Consider the following 12,126-nt stretch of genomic DNA (forward strand, 5'->3'; position numbering starts at 1 on the left):
GACTGATTCAGTAAATCAGTGATACTTATAGTTTGGGCTAATGATCCATGTTGATTATGTGGACTAAATCTTTGTGGAGTCCATAAAGATTTAGTCCAAAGGGCTTATCATATGGATTATTGGATTAAAGGCCCAAGGAAGTGGATTAGGGTTTACAAGTTGAAACTCTTGGAATTCTACACTATAAGTGTAACCCCTAAAACCCTAAAATGGGCACTTGTGCATTCCAAGAAGATGCTAGCCGTTTTTGGTGGTTAATAGCCTATCTCTCATTTCTCCTCCTCTTGCTCTTGGTGTTTTCTGAACCGTCTCAGGCATCACACTTGAGGTGCTAAGCTCTTGAAAGGCCAAATTCTACACGCTACAACTAAGAGGTATTTTTTCTAACTAGTTTTTTTATGTTTCAAGTATCAAGTTGTATGCTAGTTATAGGTTTCATGCTTTGGATGATTTTATTGCATGTATAACCAGAGAAAACTTAGATCCAAAGCATTAGGGTTGTATGTGCACCATAGGAGTGTTATAGTACATAAAAACCCAACAGTGGTATTAGAGCCTAGGGTGTTTTCTGTTATTTGATGCAATTTTTGTTTGCTCAAAGCTGAAAAAATCATTTTTTTGGATTCTGCCTGATCACCACAAGGTGGTCAAAATTACCACGAGGTGGTGACGGGTCTGACAGATGTTTCGGAATTTTTGGTTTAATTTGGATTTGGATAATTACTATAAGTTGTTTTGTTGTTAAAAATCCAATTTTTATGTTATGAAAATAATTATCCTCATTTAATTAAAAGATATTTGTCACATTTTAAGATAATTACTAGTTTATATGATAAAGCTAATTATTTGTAATTTTTGATTTGAAATTATCTTGCTACAAGAGTTGCATTAGGTCAAATTGGCAAAAGATAAATATATATGATTATATTATGAGTTTAAAATTGATCTAAATGGTTTTGAGAGCCATCAAGTTTTGGAACTCAAAAGTTTTTTTTTAAGGAGTTACAAAACTTGTCATCAAGTTTGGAATCCAAAAGTTTTTCAAGAGTTACAAAACTTGCCCTCAAGATTTGGAACTTAAAAAGTCTCTTTTATGAAACATTATGTAACAAACCGTTATTTCAAATCTATGTAATAGTATAAATTAATTGGTAGTTCTTTTTAAAATAATAAATAGAAATTTTAGCATACTATGTATATTTACATACTCGACCCTCAAAAATGAAGTATTAAATAATCTCGATTGGGATGAACAAAGTGGTAGAGATTGTAACAAGGTTTCCAAAAATATAAAGAACACTAAAATCCGAGTTATAACAAAGAAGTTATGACCAATCGAAGATCCGCGACAAAACCGACAAAACATTGTTCAGTGTAAAAAGTGAGTTTTCAATAAAAAGGCTTTTTAGTCTTAACAATCTAAATGAAAGTTGTAGAATATGTTAAACCGAGAAATTTCATAAAAACAACGTCAAAATCTGACTTCGTATGAGGAAGTTATGATTTTAGCCGACACAACCTAAACGAGAATCGAATGTCTCGTCAATAGTAGTACGACGGTAAAAAGACAGACGAAAACGGACTTCGGATAAAGAAGTTATGAATTTTTAACGGATTTTCCTGTCCCGGTCTGTTAAAAATAATAATATAAAAAATAAAGTCAAAATTAACCGACGAAGTCTTAATAAAAGTCGTAGAGTATAATTTCACCTACGCGTGCGTATAAAGAACGTCGAAACCGAAGCTCGTATGCGAAAGTTATGAATTTTGCAAGTTTTGGGCACAAAAATCGAAAAATATTGAAAACAGGGAAAAGTCGCATGGCTGGGGTTCTGCCACGTCACCTCGCATGCGAGGCTTCCTCGTGTCCGCCCCGTGTCTGCTTCTGATTTGACCGAAGCCGCGGCCCAGTGAGAAGCCGACGCGCCTTGCACCCGGAGCTGCCCCTCCTCGCCACCTGTCCGATGCGAGCCTCTTATTCGCCACCTATCCGAGGACGTGTCCTCTCCCCCTTCCTTCGGATCCGAAGCTTCGACCCTATATATACATGCGAGATCACGTCACCTCGCATGCGAGGCTTCCTCGTGTCCGCCCCGTGTCTGCTTCTGATTCGACCGAAGCCGCAGCCCAGTGAGAAGCCGACGCGCCTCGCACCCGGAGCTGCCCCTCCTCGCCACCTGTCCGATGCGAGCCTCCTCTTCGCCACCTATCCGAAGACGTGTCCTCTCCCCCTTCCTTCGAATCCGAGGCTTCGACCCTATATATACATGCGAGATCCTCCGGTTCTAACACCATTTTTACACCATTTTCTCATACTTTTCACCTCTTTCACTCCCACAAACTTACTTACAACCCCCCGAAGCCCCGGTATCATATCTAAAACCCGAAGCAAGCCCCGAAGCCCCGAGATTCTTGAGAATAACAACCTTCTCCAGTCGAAACTCTGTCTGAGTAAAGCCGGTTTTTCATCAAATAAACTCCTTTCCAGAAAACGAAACACTACCCAAATCACCACATATCAAGTGAGTTCATACCCCCGTATTTTCATAGTTTTTACTGTTTTAAGGAGGGGAATACAATTCTAACACAAGAATTTTGTGTTACAAAAAAATGATTTCAAATTGTGATAAAATGACATTAAGTCATCAAAAATATTTCAAAATATTAAAGTCTTTTATAAACTTATATTTTTCCCCAAATTGTGAATGTTAAACTCAAATTATGAATGTTAAATATATTTTTCGGATTCACCGTGTGAATTTAGATTCACATTGTGAATTTTCAAAGATTCATATTGTGAATTTGACGTTTTTTTTTTTTTTTTTTTTTTTTAATTTGATATCATTGGAAAAAGGATAAAAAGTTATGAATTTCTGTAATTTTAGTTTTTTTTTTATAACAAAATAAGTTCTAAAAGTTGAAAAAAAGATTGGTTCCTTGGTTAATTATGGTTCTCTATTGAACCTCACTAGGGCTCGTAATTTCATTAGGAAAACAATCGACTTTTTTCATATACTTTAAAACATCAATAGGGCTCGTAATTTCTCTCGGTAAGAATATATCAAGCAGCTTTAACTCCATATAAAGTTCATGAGAATCGATATTTGATTGTTCACCAGACTTAAGTGCGGCTTCGAGATGGCTAGAACATGACTTGAGATCCTTGTCATCAAATTCCTTCAATTTTTTTGGAAACAAGAAACCAAAAATATTTTCATACTCTTTGTATTGTTGAAATCTTGTTTTAAGAGAAGCACTCGCTTGATCAACAATATATATAAAGTAATTAACTTTAAAATTCTCCTCGGCTGAAAATACAACATCTTGATCACTTGAATTCTCATCAAATTGTTTTTTTCTACTAACCGGCCGCTTTTGAGAGAATACCAGATCAATATTCGTTTAAACGGAAAGTTCCTTCGCATCATCAATCGCCTTGGAGTACCCTGTTTCTCTAAACTCCTTGAAGTACTCAATTAGCATATTCACTTCGTTGATAGCAACATCGAGAAGCATGTCTTTTGATTGTAATTTTTTGCTAACTAAGTTCACCATGTACAATATTTGATACCAAATGACTATGGATACCAAAAACTCAAATCCACCACGCTCATTATTTGCTAGCGATTTAGCTTCACTTTGGATTTTAGCATCGTTGTCTTTTTCCGCAACTTCAAGTAAAGCTTCTCTTAAATCCGGAAGTTGTTGTCTAATAGCCTTCACACTATCAACACGACTTTCCCACCGAGTGGCAGACAATGACTTTGGAGTCAAACCTTTGATATTCTCTTTCATAATTTGCCACCTCTTAGTAGAATTGGAAAATATTGTATATACTCGTTGTATGACTCCAAAAAAATCTCTAGCTTTACTACAACTGTTATCCATGTCACACAGTGCAAGATTAAGACTATGACAACCACATGGAGTATAAAATGCTCTAGAATTTATGTCCAAAAATCTCTTTTGAACTCCTTGATGTTTTCCTTTCATGTTTGATCCATTGTCATACCCTTGCCCCCGCATATCATCAATATCAAAACCAAGAGATTTTAATTCATCGTGTGTAATATCAAAGAGCCCTTTACCAGTGGTATCATTAACATTCAAAAAACCTAAAAAGGATTCTTCAACAGTAACATCATTGGAGGAGAAATTTACATACCTCACTATCAAAGACATTTGTTCTTGGTGACTTGTATCAGGGGTACAATCAAGTATGATAGAGTAATATTTTGCTTCCTTTACTTTTTAATGATTTCTCGTTTAATTTCATCATCTAGTAAAAGTATCACCTCCTTTTGGATATTGTGGTCAAGATAATGTACATGGATCTCATCATTTTTGATACGACGCACATGCTCTTTCATAACCAGGTCAAACTCTTCAAACATCTCAATCGCTCCAAGAAAGTTTCCATTACTCTTTTGATATAATTTTTCATTTGTTCTACGAAATGCTAAATTATATTTAGCCAGATATTTCACTAGTGCAATAATCCTCAATAGTACTTGTTTCCAATGCTCCCTTTCTTTCTTAAATTGATCATACACCACTTTATTAATTGTTTCATTAACTTTCAATCTTTCACGCATTTCAAACCAAGTAGCTAAATTTGTGAGATGATCTAAACCAACTTCATGCTCTTTAAGTCTTGTACTAAGATGTTGCCAATCTACATAACCTTCACTATCCAATTGACCTTTCGGGATCCCTTTTCTAAATATTTTACAACAAAAACAAAAAACTTTATCAAGCTCTTTCGAGTATACTAGCCATTCTCTGTCACATGTCTGTTTATTTGGCAGAGTTCTAGTATACATAGTTGCAGAAAACCGTCTAGAAAATCTATCAAGTGGACCCTTATCAATAGTATTATCCCTTTTAGGACCTTTCTCTACCAAACGTTTCACCATGTCTCTGCTTAGTCCATCCCAATTTCTTGGATCGAATATATCAACATCATTACTATTAACATTAACATCATCATCATCATCATCATCATCATCATCATCATCATCATCATCATCACCATCATCTTCAATGTCATCACCATCATCATTACCATCATCAACATCAACATGATCTCCATCGAAATTAACATTATCAACATTAACATCATTAATTTGATCTCCTTCGACATCAATACCCAAATTATCAGGAATATCATCATTATTTTGATTTTGAGAAGGAACTTTAGGTTTTTTTTGGAAAAACTTATCTAGAGAACCACTATTAGCCTTTGTTGATTCTTCAATTCTTTTTCTCTTTTTACGTTTTTGACTACCAGATAAATACTTAGGAGGCATTATTTCTGAAAATAAAATAACAATAATCAACCAAATACTCGATAAAAATTAAAACTATGATAAAAGAACTCTAGAAATCTAATTGACTATATCAAAATGCTGAATGAGCAATACCAATAACAATGTAAACTAGAAAAAAAATACTAATGATTATAAAAAGTACTAATAAGTATGAATTATAAATATTACCATTAGAGAAAAAAAAAGAAACGAACCTGTTCTTAGTTCTTCCTTTGCTGCCGAATTGCCCAAACTCAACAAATAAATAAAAGAGGCTATGGACTTATATATATAGTAATTAAATGCGTGTTTGTGTTAGATACTAATTCTTTATGTGATATACTTAGTTTAATTGGACTTATATACTAATTTAATTAAAGATGTGATATACTTAGTTTAATTGGACTTATATACTAATTTAATTAAAGATGTGTTTGACTTAGATAATTCCTTATGGGATACTAATGACGTGTTTGTTACGCTTGAATTAAAAGGATGAGCTGAAGAATTATAATAAACATAAAAAACAGAATTGCTAGTGCCAAGTTTCGATCTTGGGCCTAACCCATGAATGTCAAGCGCCTTTGCCATGTCAACCACCAACTTTTTATTTACTTTAATCTCGACATCTCATATATATATATATATATATATATATATATATATATATATATATATATATATATATATATATATCGGGCCCCCCAAACAATGTGGGCCCTGTGCGGTCGCACACCCGACATATGTTAAGGGCCGGCCCTGAAAGATACAGTTTACAGTATTATGATACAATTTACAATAACAGTTGGTGGAACCAGACACACTGACTTTTACAAGTTTTACTAAAAGGATACAAACACACAACAATGGTTTACAAACAGAACGGTTTTATGAGATTAAAACTACTTTTCATATACAACAGAAAATATAAGATTTTCTGGAACAACTTACAGATTCATGGAACAGAAAACATACTTTTAAACATAAATACTTATGCACTCACTCAACTTTATGTTGATACTCTCTTTTCAAATTACTTGTATTCTCAGGGAAACAATAAACAGGTATTCCCCGAGCTTTTTGAGAAGATGGAGCTATTTTGAGTCATATCTTTTGTATTTTGCTATAACTATTTTGGTGTCAATATACAGTGATTGAACACATGTAAAAACTTTTACTTTTAAATGCAATGGTTGTTTGTATTTTGATTACTTTGATGCATGTGTTGTGATACTACAAATGAAGTCCTCCACCCTCGGACGTTTCCGCTAGCTGGTTTGGGGGTGTAACACATTAACTCTAGTAATTGAAAGGTTTCAAAAGGTGCAACTCTTGGGTTCATAACTTAAAATTTAATTAAATAGTTTTTAATTTTGATTTTTTTATATTTAGAACCATGATGCTTTTGAATAGTTCAATTACACTCTTATGGATTCTATTAAGTTAATTAAATGTTTAATTAAGAGAGTATTATTAAATCCATAATCACATGGTTTAAGATTAATTAAGTTAAGAGTATAATTTATTAATAGATTAAACCACCTAGTATTTTAAAAGTGTAAAATACACCCTTATACTATATAAAATTAAAAGTTTAATATATTGTATATGTATAAGTAAAAGGTCAGTCTTACCGTTAGTAGGCCTCATTCACGAAACTAGTCTATAAGGGGTGTTTAAGGAAATTACATATAAAATGGAGATTGAATGGCTATCCAAAGTTACCCACCGCACTCTTGACTAGTGGATGGTCGTTAGCCGAACGGGTAGGATAGGACGCAAACTTCCATTAAAAGTATAATGAAAAAAATACAAAGTAACTAAACACTTTTATTAATTCCCAAATCTTAGTTACTTTAGGAAAAAATGTGAATTTGATGCTAATCCATTAAATTGCACGTTGCACCTTATTGGTCGTTAGTGGAGCGTAGGGGTGAGCGCGATGCGGTTCAGTGCGGTTATTGGCGAAAACTTCACCAGTAACAGCAAATGCGGTAAATCCATTTTCAAAACCGCTTGGTGCGGTTATTTTTGCTGTGCGGTTAAGCGGTTATTTATGCGGTGAGGTTTTATTTTTTTTTTGTGTTTCGGTTATTAACCGCATGGATTTGGTGTAGTTATATTTGTGTGGTTTTTAACTGCAGTTTAGAGTTCAAACGGTTTTAAGAGTTCAAAGATATTGCTTGTAATAATAAAAAAAGAATAATGTATAAGATAATTAACTTAAATCACAAACAACTAATATCTTAAAAACATGAAATCACTAGTAATTAACAATAATTATCTTAAAATTGTGAAATTTCACCATTTTCCAAAGTTAAACATAACAAAAAACTAACATTTTTGTCTTTTAGAATTTTATCATTCTTTCATCCATGAAACTTGTTTTATTTTTAATATTTAATATATTAATAATTAATAAAAAAATTATATATAATATACACGGTGCAGTGCGGTTTTTTTGCGGTTTTTGAAAACTAATAACCTCACCGCACCACAAATTTGCGATTTTTGAAAAATAGAAAACCTCACCATCGGTTTTTATTGTGGTTGCGGTTTATCGGTTACGGTTTATGCGGTTAATTTTAGTTGCAGTGCGGTTTTTGCTCACCCGTGTGTGGTTAACCGACACACTAATATGGAACCAATAAAGGATGGCAATTGGTTGCTCGTAGACAATCACAGATCAATGGAGCGTGTGTGGTTAACCGACACATTGATTAGGTGATAATTGACTTCGAGAGTACCAAGCTGATTTGAATGGTTATTCACACCTTTTTTGTGATCCTTGGTATCCCAGTCACAAACTTGAAGGGCATAATCGAGATTAAACATGCCATTGAAAAGTTCAAAGAATCTCAAAAGATATAGGAGTTTCATTTAGAACTTAATTCGTTTAAAAATTTCGTTTTCATGGTGGAATTGGTAAATCGTCATTTACCTACCAAAAAATATTTTGCAATTGGATTACGACATCTCTCTTCCGAATTGCATAATATTGTGTTGGGTCCTAGCCTTAATATTTCATTTGGGTGTTATATTATGGACTTAAATCAATTAACTTGAATTTCTCCCTTGTAGATGTCTAGTTCTGACAACTATGGTCTACCTTATCCTTTTGGAAAGGCTTTCCTTATAAAGATGATATTCCACAAGACGATCGAGGTGAAAGATTAATCCCTTCTTCGTGTTGTAGTGGAACTTATCTTCCTCCACCTCCTCCAATAATTTTCCCTGACCCAAATGTTCGTCGACTTGAAAAGTTCAAAATCACTCAAGCCCTATTGGCAAACAAACACAAAGATGGAAAGTTTGTGTGTGCACATGTCTTGGAGATGAAGTCACACATTGAAAAGTTGGGAATGTTAGGTGTCGTTGTCTCGAGGAAGTTGGTTGTTGACTTGGTTCTTCAATGACTTCCTAAGTCATATAGTGAGTTCATTAGAGATTACTATATGACAGACCGCGACGTGAACCTTATTGATCTTACCTATTTGCTAATTGCTGCTGAATTAGAAATGATTTGGCACACTGGTAAAGCAAATTTGATTGGAAGATCTACTTCCCAAACTTCCATGGACATTGACAATGGAAACATTGGAAGTCCAGAAAAGTCTTCTCTTCCCAATAGAAAGGGATTGCCCAAGGTCAAACAGTTTGACCAAATGGTATAGAGAAAGGCTAAGTTTGAGATTGTCCCATGTGCCATTCTGAAAGAGTCTGTTTGTTTCTATTGCCAAGAGAAGGGGCATTGGTTGCGAAGCTGCCCTGACTACCTGAGAGATCTAAGAGATGGTAAAATCAAATTGTATGGTTCTACTTCAGGTAAGTCCACTATCTAACTCTATTAAGTTCCTATTTGAAGATTCTTAATACATGGTGTGATGAGATCACATTTTGATGTTTTGTAGGATCGATGAAGACAAAGGAAGCTTAAAGGAAGAGTAAGATGAGTCTGATCGCGAAGAGATGGATTTCGATCGCATGGTTCGATGATCGGATTTTTGCGCTGCTACTTAAGAGTTATGATAGATTGCTTAGAAATATGTAGTTACATAGTTTCATTGCATTGTAAGGAAAAGTTTTTCCGCAATTTTATAAAAAAAGGAAAATTTGATTTTATATTATTTTATATTTCCTTACAATGACATTTGTGAAAACTGATGTTTGTATGTATCTATTTTTAGCAATATGGATTTGATTCTTTCATTTGTGGTAGTGTCTGAATTTACCAAATAAGGAAAGATTCTCATCACCAAGTTTCAATTGGACAGAAACTTGGAATCATGAAACTTGTATTGTATGATAAATGAGAACCTTCGTCTTTGGGAAATTAAGACTTATTCCTTATTCACATGTATATGTGAGTCGAGTGAAGGACTAGGGGATCGGGTACACTTGGTTGTGCACTGGTCAAGTCCACCATAAAGAACGATAAGACTATTCGTCATTATTTACTAAAAGTTTAGTAAATATGGTTATGCTTACAAGATTAAGTGTAATTCTGAATCATTGAAAAAGTTTCAAAGTATGGCGGAACGAATAAGAAGAATCAAATTGGGCAAAAAAATAAAAGTTTCTCCAATCTGAAAGGAAAGGAGAGCACTTGAGTATCGTGCTTTATGATCATCTTAGTGATTATGAAACCATATCACAATTGATCCTCTAAGGACATATTGGTGCATTTGTATGGCTAAGAAGAGGAATCATGAATTGTTGAAATGGTTAAACCAAGAAGATGAGTCATACTTCATTCCAAAATCAAGTCTTAGAGTCATACTCCAAGATTGTGACTTGGGTGACATAATATTAAGAAGGTTTATAACACATTTAGAGTTGGTAGTTGTGATGTCTTTAAGACAAAGACCAACTAAGACCAATTATATGAAGTGTTTTTCCTTGATAAGAATCCGTACTAACTCTTGAATATCTATTTGTCAAGGAGTGTTTCTTGACAAAAGAATCTTATATGTCAAGAAGTTAGTGGGAGTATTAAAGATCTTGAAAAGTTTCAGGAACTAATTAAGAATAAACCATTGTTTATCACTAGCACACGACTTGAGGGTTGTAACCCATCGTATTGACATATTCTTGTTTCTGTGCCCATTCCAGTTGAAGTTGACTATGCATGTGAGTTTTATGAGTTCTCAGTTGTATGCATAAGGCAATGCACCTTGATCGGTGAAAGATCATAGATCAGTAAGGGTGAGCTGCTAAGCAACTTGGAAAACATTGTAGGCCCTTGTGCTTCCAAATGGCAAGAAATTAAGAGTGAACAGGTTCAGTCCATATGAGTTTGATTTTGTCATGGACCTTGTCTTATGATAATGGTTTGTAATGATAGATTCGCATGGATAGGAACACATACACCATAAAATCCAAGTGTCATAAGGTTTCTCTCCAATTCATGAAAATGATTGTGAGGAAACGCTTTCACTAAGTAGATTTTAAGGAGATAGCAGTTGTGTTAATTGCGTTCTCAAATTCGATTATGATTACGACATCCCTCTTCATAGTTTGAATTGTGAGAAATGGAAAATAGTTTGAACATTTGGGACTTACTGTTGTAAGTTCTGAAATAGTTTAGACACACATGAGCTTTCTAATAAAAGGTGTATGAGCTTAGATAAAGGCTTATCGAAGCATCTTGTATAAAAAATCTGAACTTTGGTAAGAAAGTTAATAAAGTATTGATTTCTAGAAGTCCAGCTGATTTTGGATACATGTCAAAGCTAGTGGGAGCATAAATGTTATGCTAGTAACAAAATAATTGTTATGCTAGTGGGAGCATAATTATCATGGTAAGTGTTGCGAGTTAGCAATACTATTTATAGGAAATAAAGTACTAATTTGCAAAGTTGCAAAGGTTGAAAAGTTGTTTCGCTATAGTAAGGGAGAGGATACTTATACTTTATTTCGAATCTAAAAGTTTAGATTGAAGTATTAATCAAACTTAGTCATCGATATATATGAATACCATGTTGAAATATTTCAAAATTGGAAATTCTATATATATGGAAATATTATAGCAAAAGACTGGTCAAGTATCATGTCTTTATGTAAGACATTATGAATCGTGTCCCATATGCTTCGGATATAGGATCGATTGCATATGCTGTAATGTTCACGTGTTCTAATTTTCCAAATGCCTAGGGCATTAAGAGGGAAAAAGGACTAGAACCAAATATGACCAAAGTGGTTAAACAACTGTCAAGGACAATCTAAGGTTCACAAAGGATTGGTCGCTTGTAGTTGGAAGTATAGTAATGGATGGACCATATTGATATTATTATGAATAGACAAAATTCTATTAATAATGTATTGTCATATGGCAAATATGGAAATGTTTTCATAATGGGAGTTAGATATTAAGAATCTATGTGTAGGTTAGAAACCTTTATGCAAGAAGGATGTTCAAAGGAATGTACTTTGAATTTGAGACTTCACTTCCTTGGAATTGTTTTGTTATCAATATTTAGTGGAAAGTTTTGTAATATCGTTGGCAAAGTCTCTGTGACTTTGGTACCTCGACATTACAAAACGATCATTGCATGATAGTTTAGAATCTATCACACTCTTATAGTGGCAAGAATTAGGTATTCTTACACTAAGGATTTGGAATTGTGAAATGAGCATCATTGAAATTTTTTCGATTGATCTATTTCACAAAGAAAGGACCATAAGCAAACATAGTGTGCATGCTTGGAGCATGGGATGACTATTGTTTTAATTCAAGTATTAAGTTGATTAATCGAAACATTATACAATGAATAATGTGTAATCAATATGGTGATTAAATAAAAGGTGTTTTATTTAT

At 33.8% G+C, this 12,126-nt stretch overlaps 1 pseudogene; it reads right to left on the minus strand.

Annotated features, from left to right (window-relative positions):
- Positions 1 to 2,955: 2,955 nt before the first annotated feature.
- Positions 2,956 to 5,309, minus strand: LOC145112861 (uncharacterized; annotated as a pseudogene).
- Between the last annotated feature and the right edge of the window lie 6,817 nt (positions 5,310 to 12,126).

The sequence above is a fragment of the Lactuca virosa genome, chromosome 5 (genome assembly GCF_052849685.1).
Source record: "Lactuca virosa cultivar CGN04683 chromosome 5, Lactuca_virosa_CGN04683_v6, whole genome shotgun sequence".
In the NCBI taxonomy this organism is placed as follows: domain Eukaryota; kingdom Viridiplantae; phylum Streptophyta; class Magnoliopsida; order Asterales; family Asteraceae; genus Lactuca; species Lactuca virosa.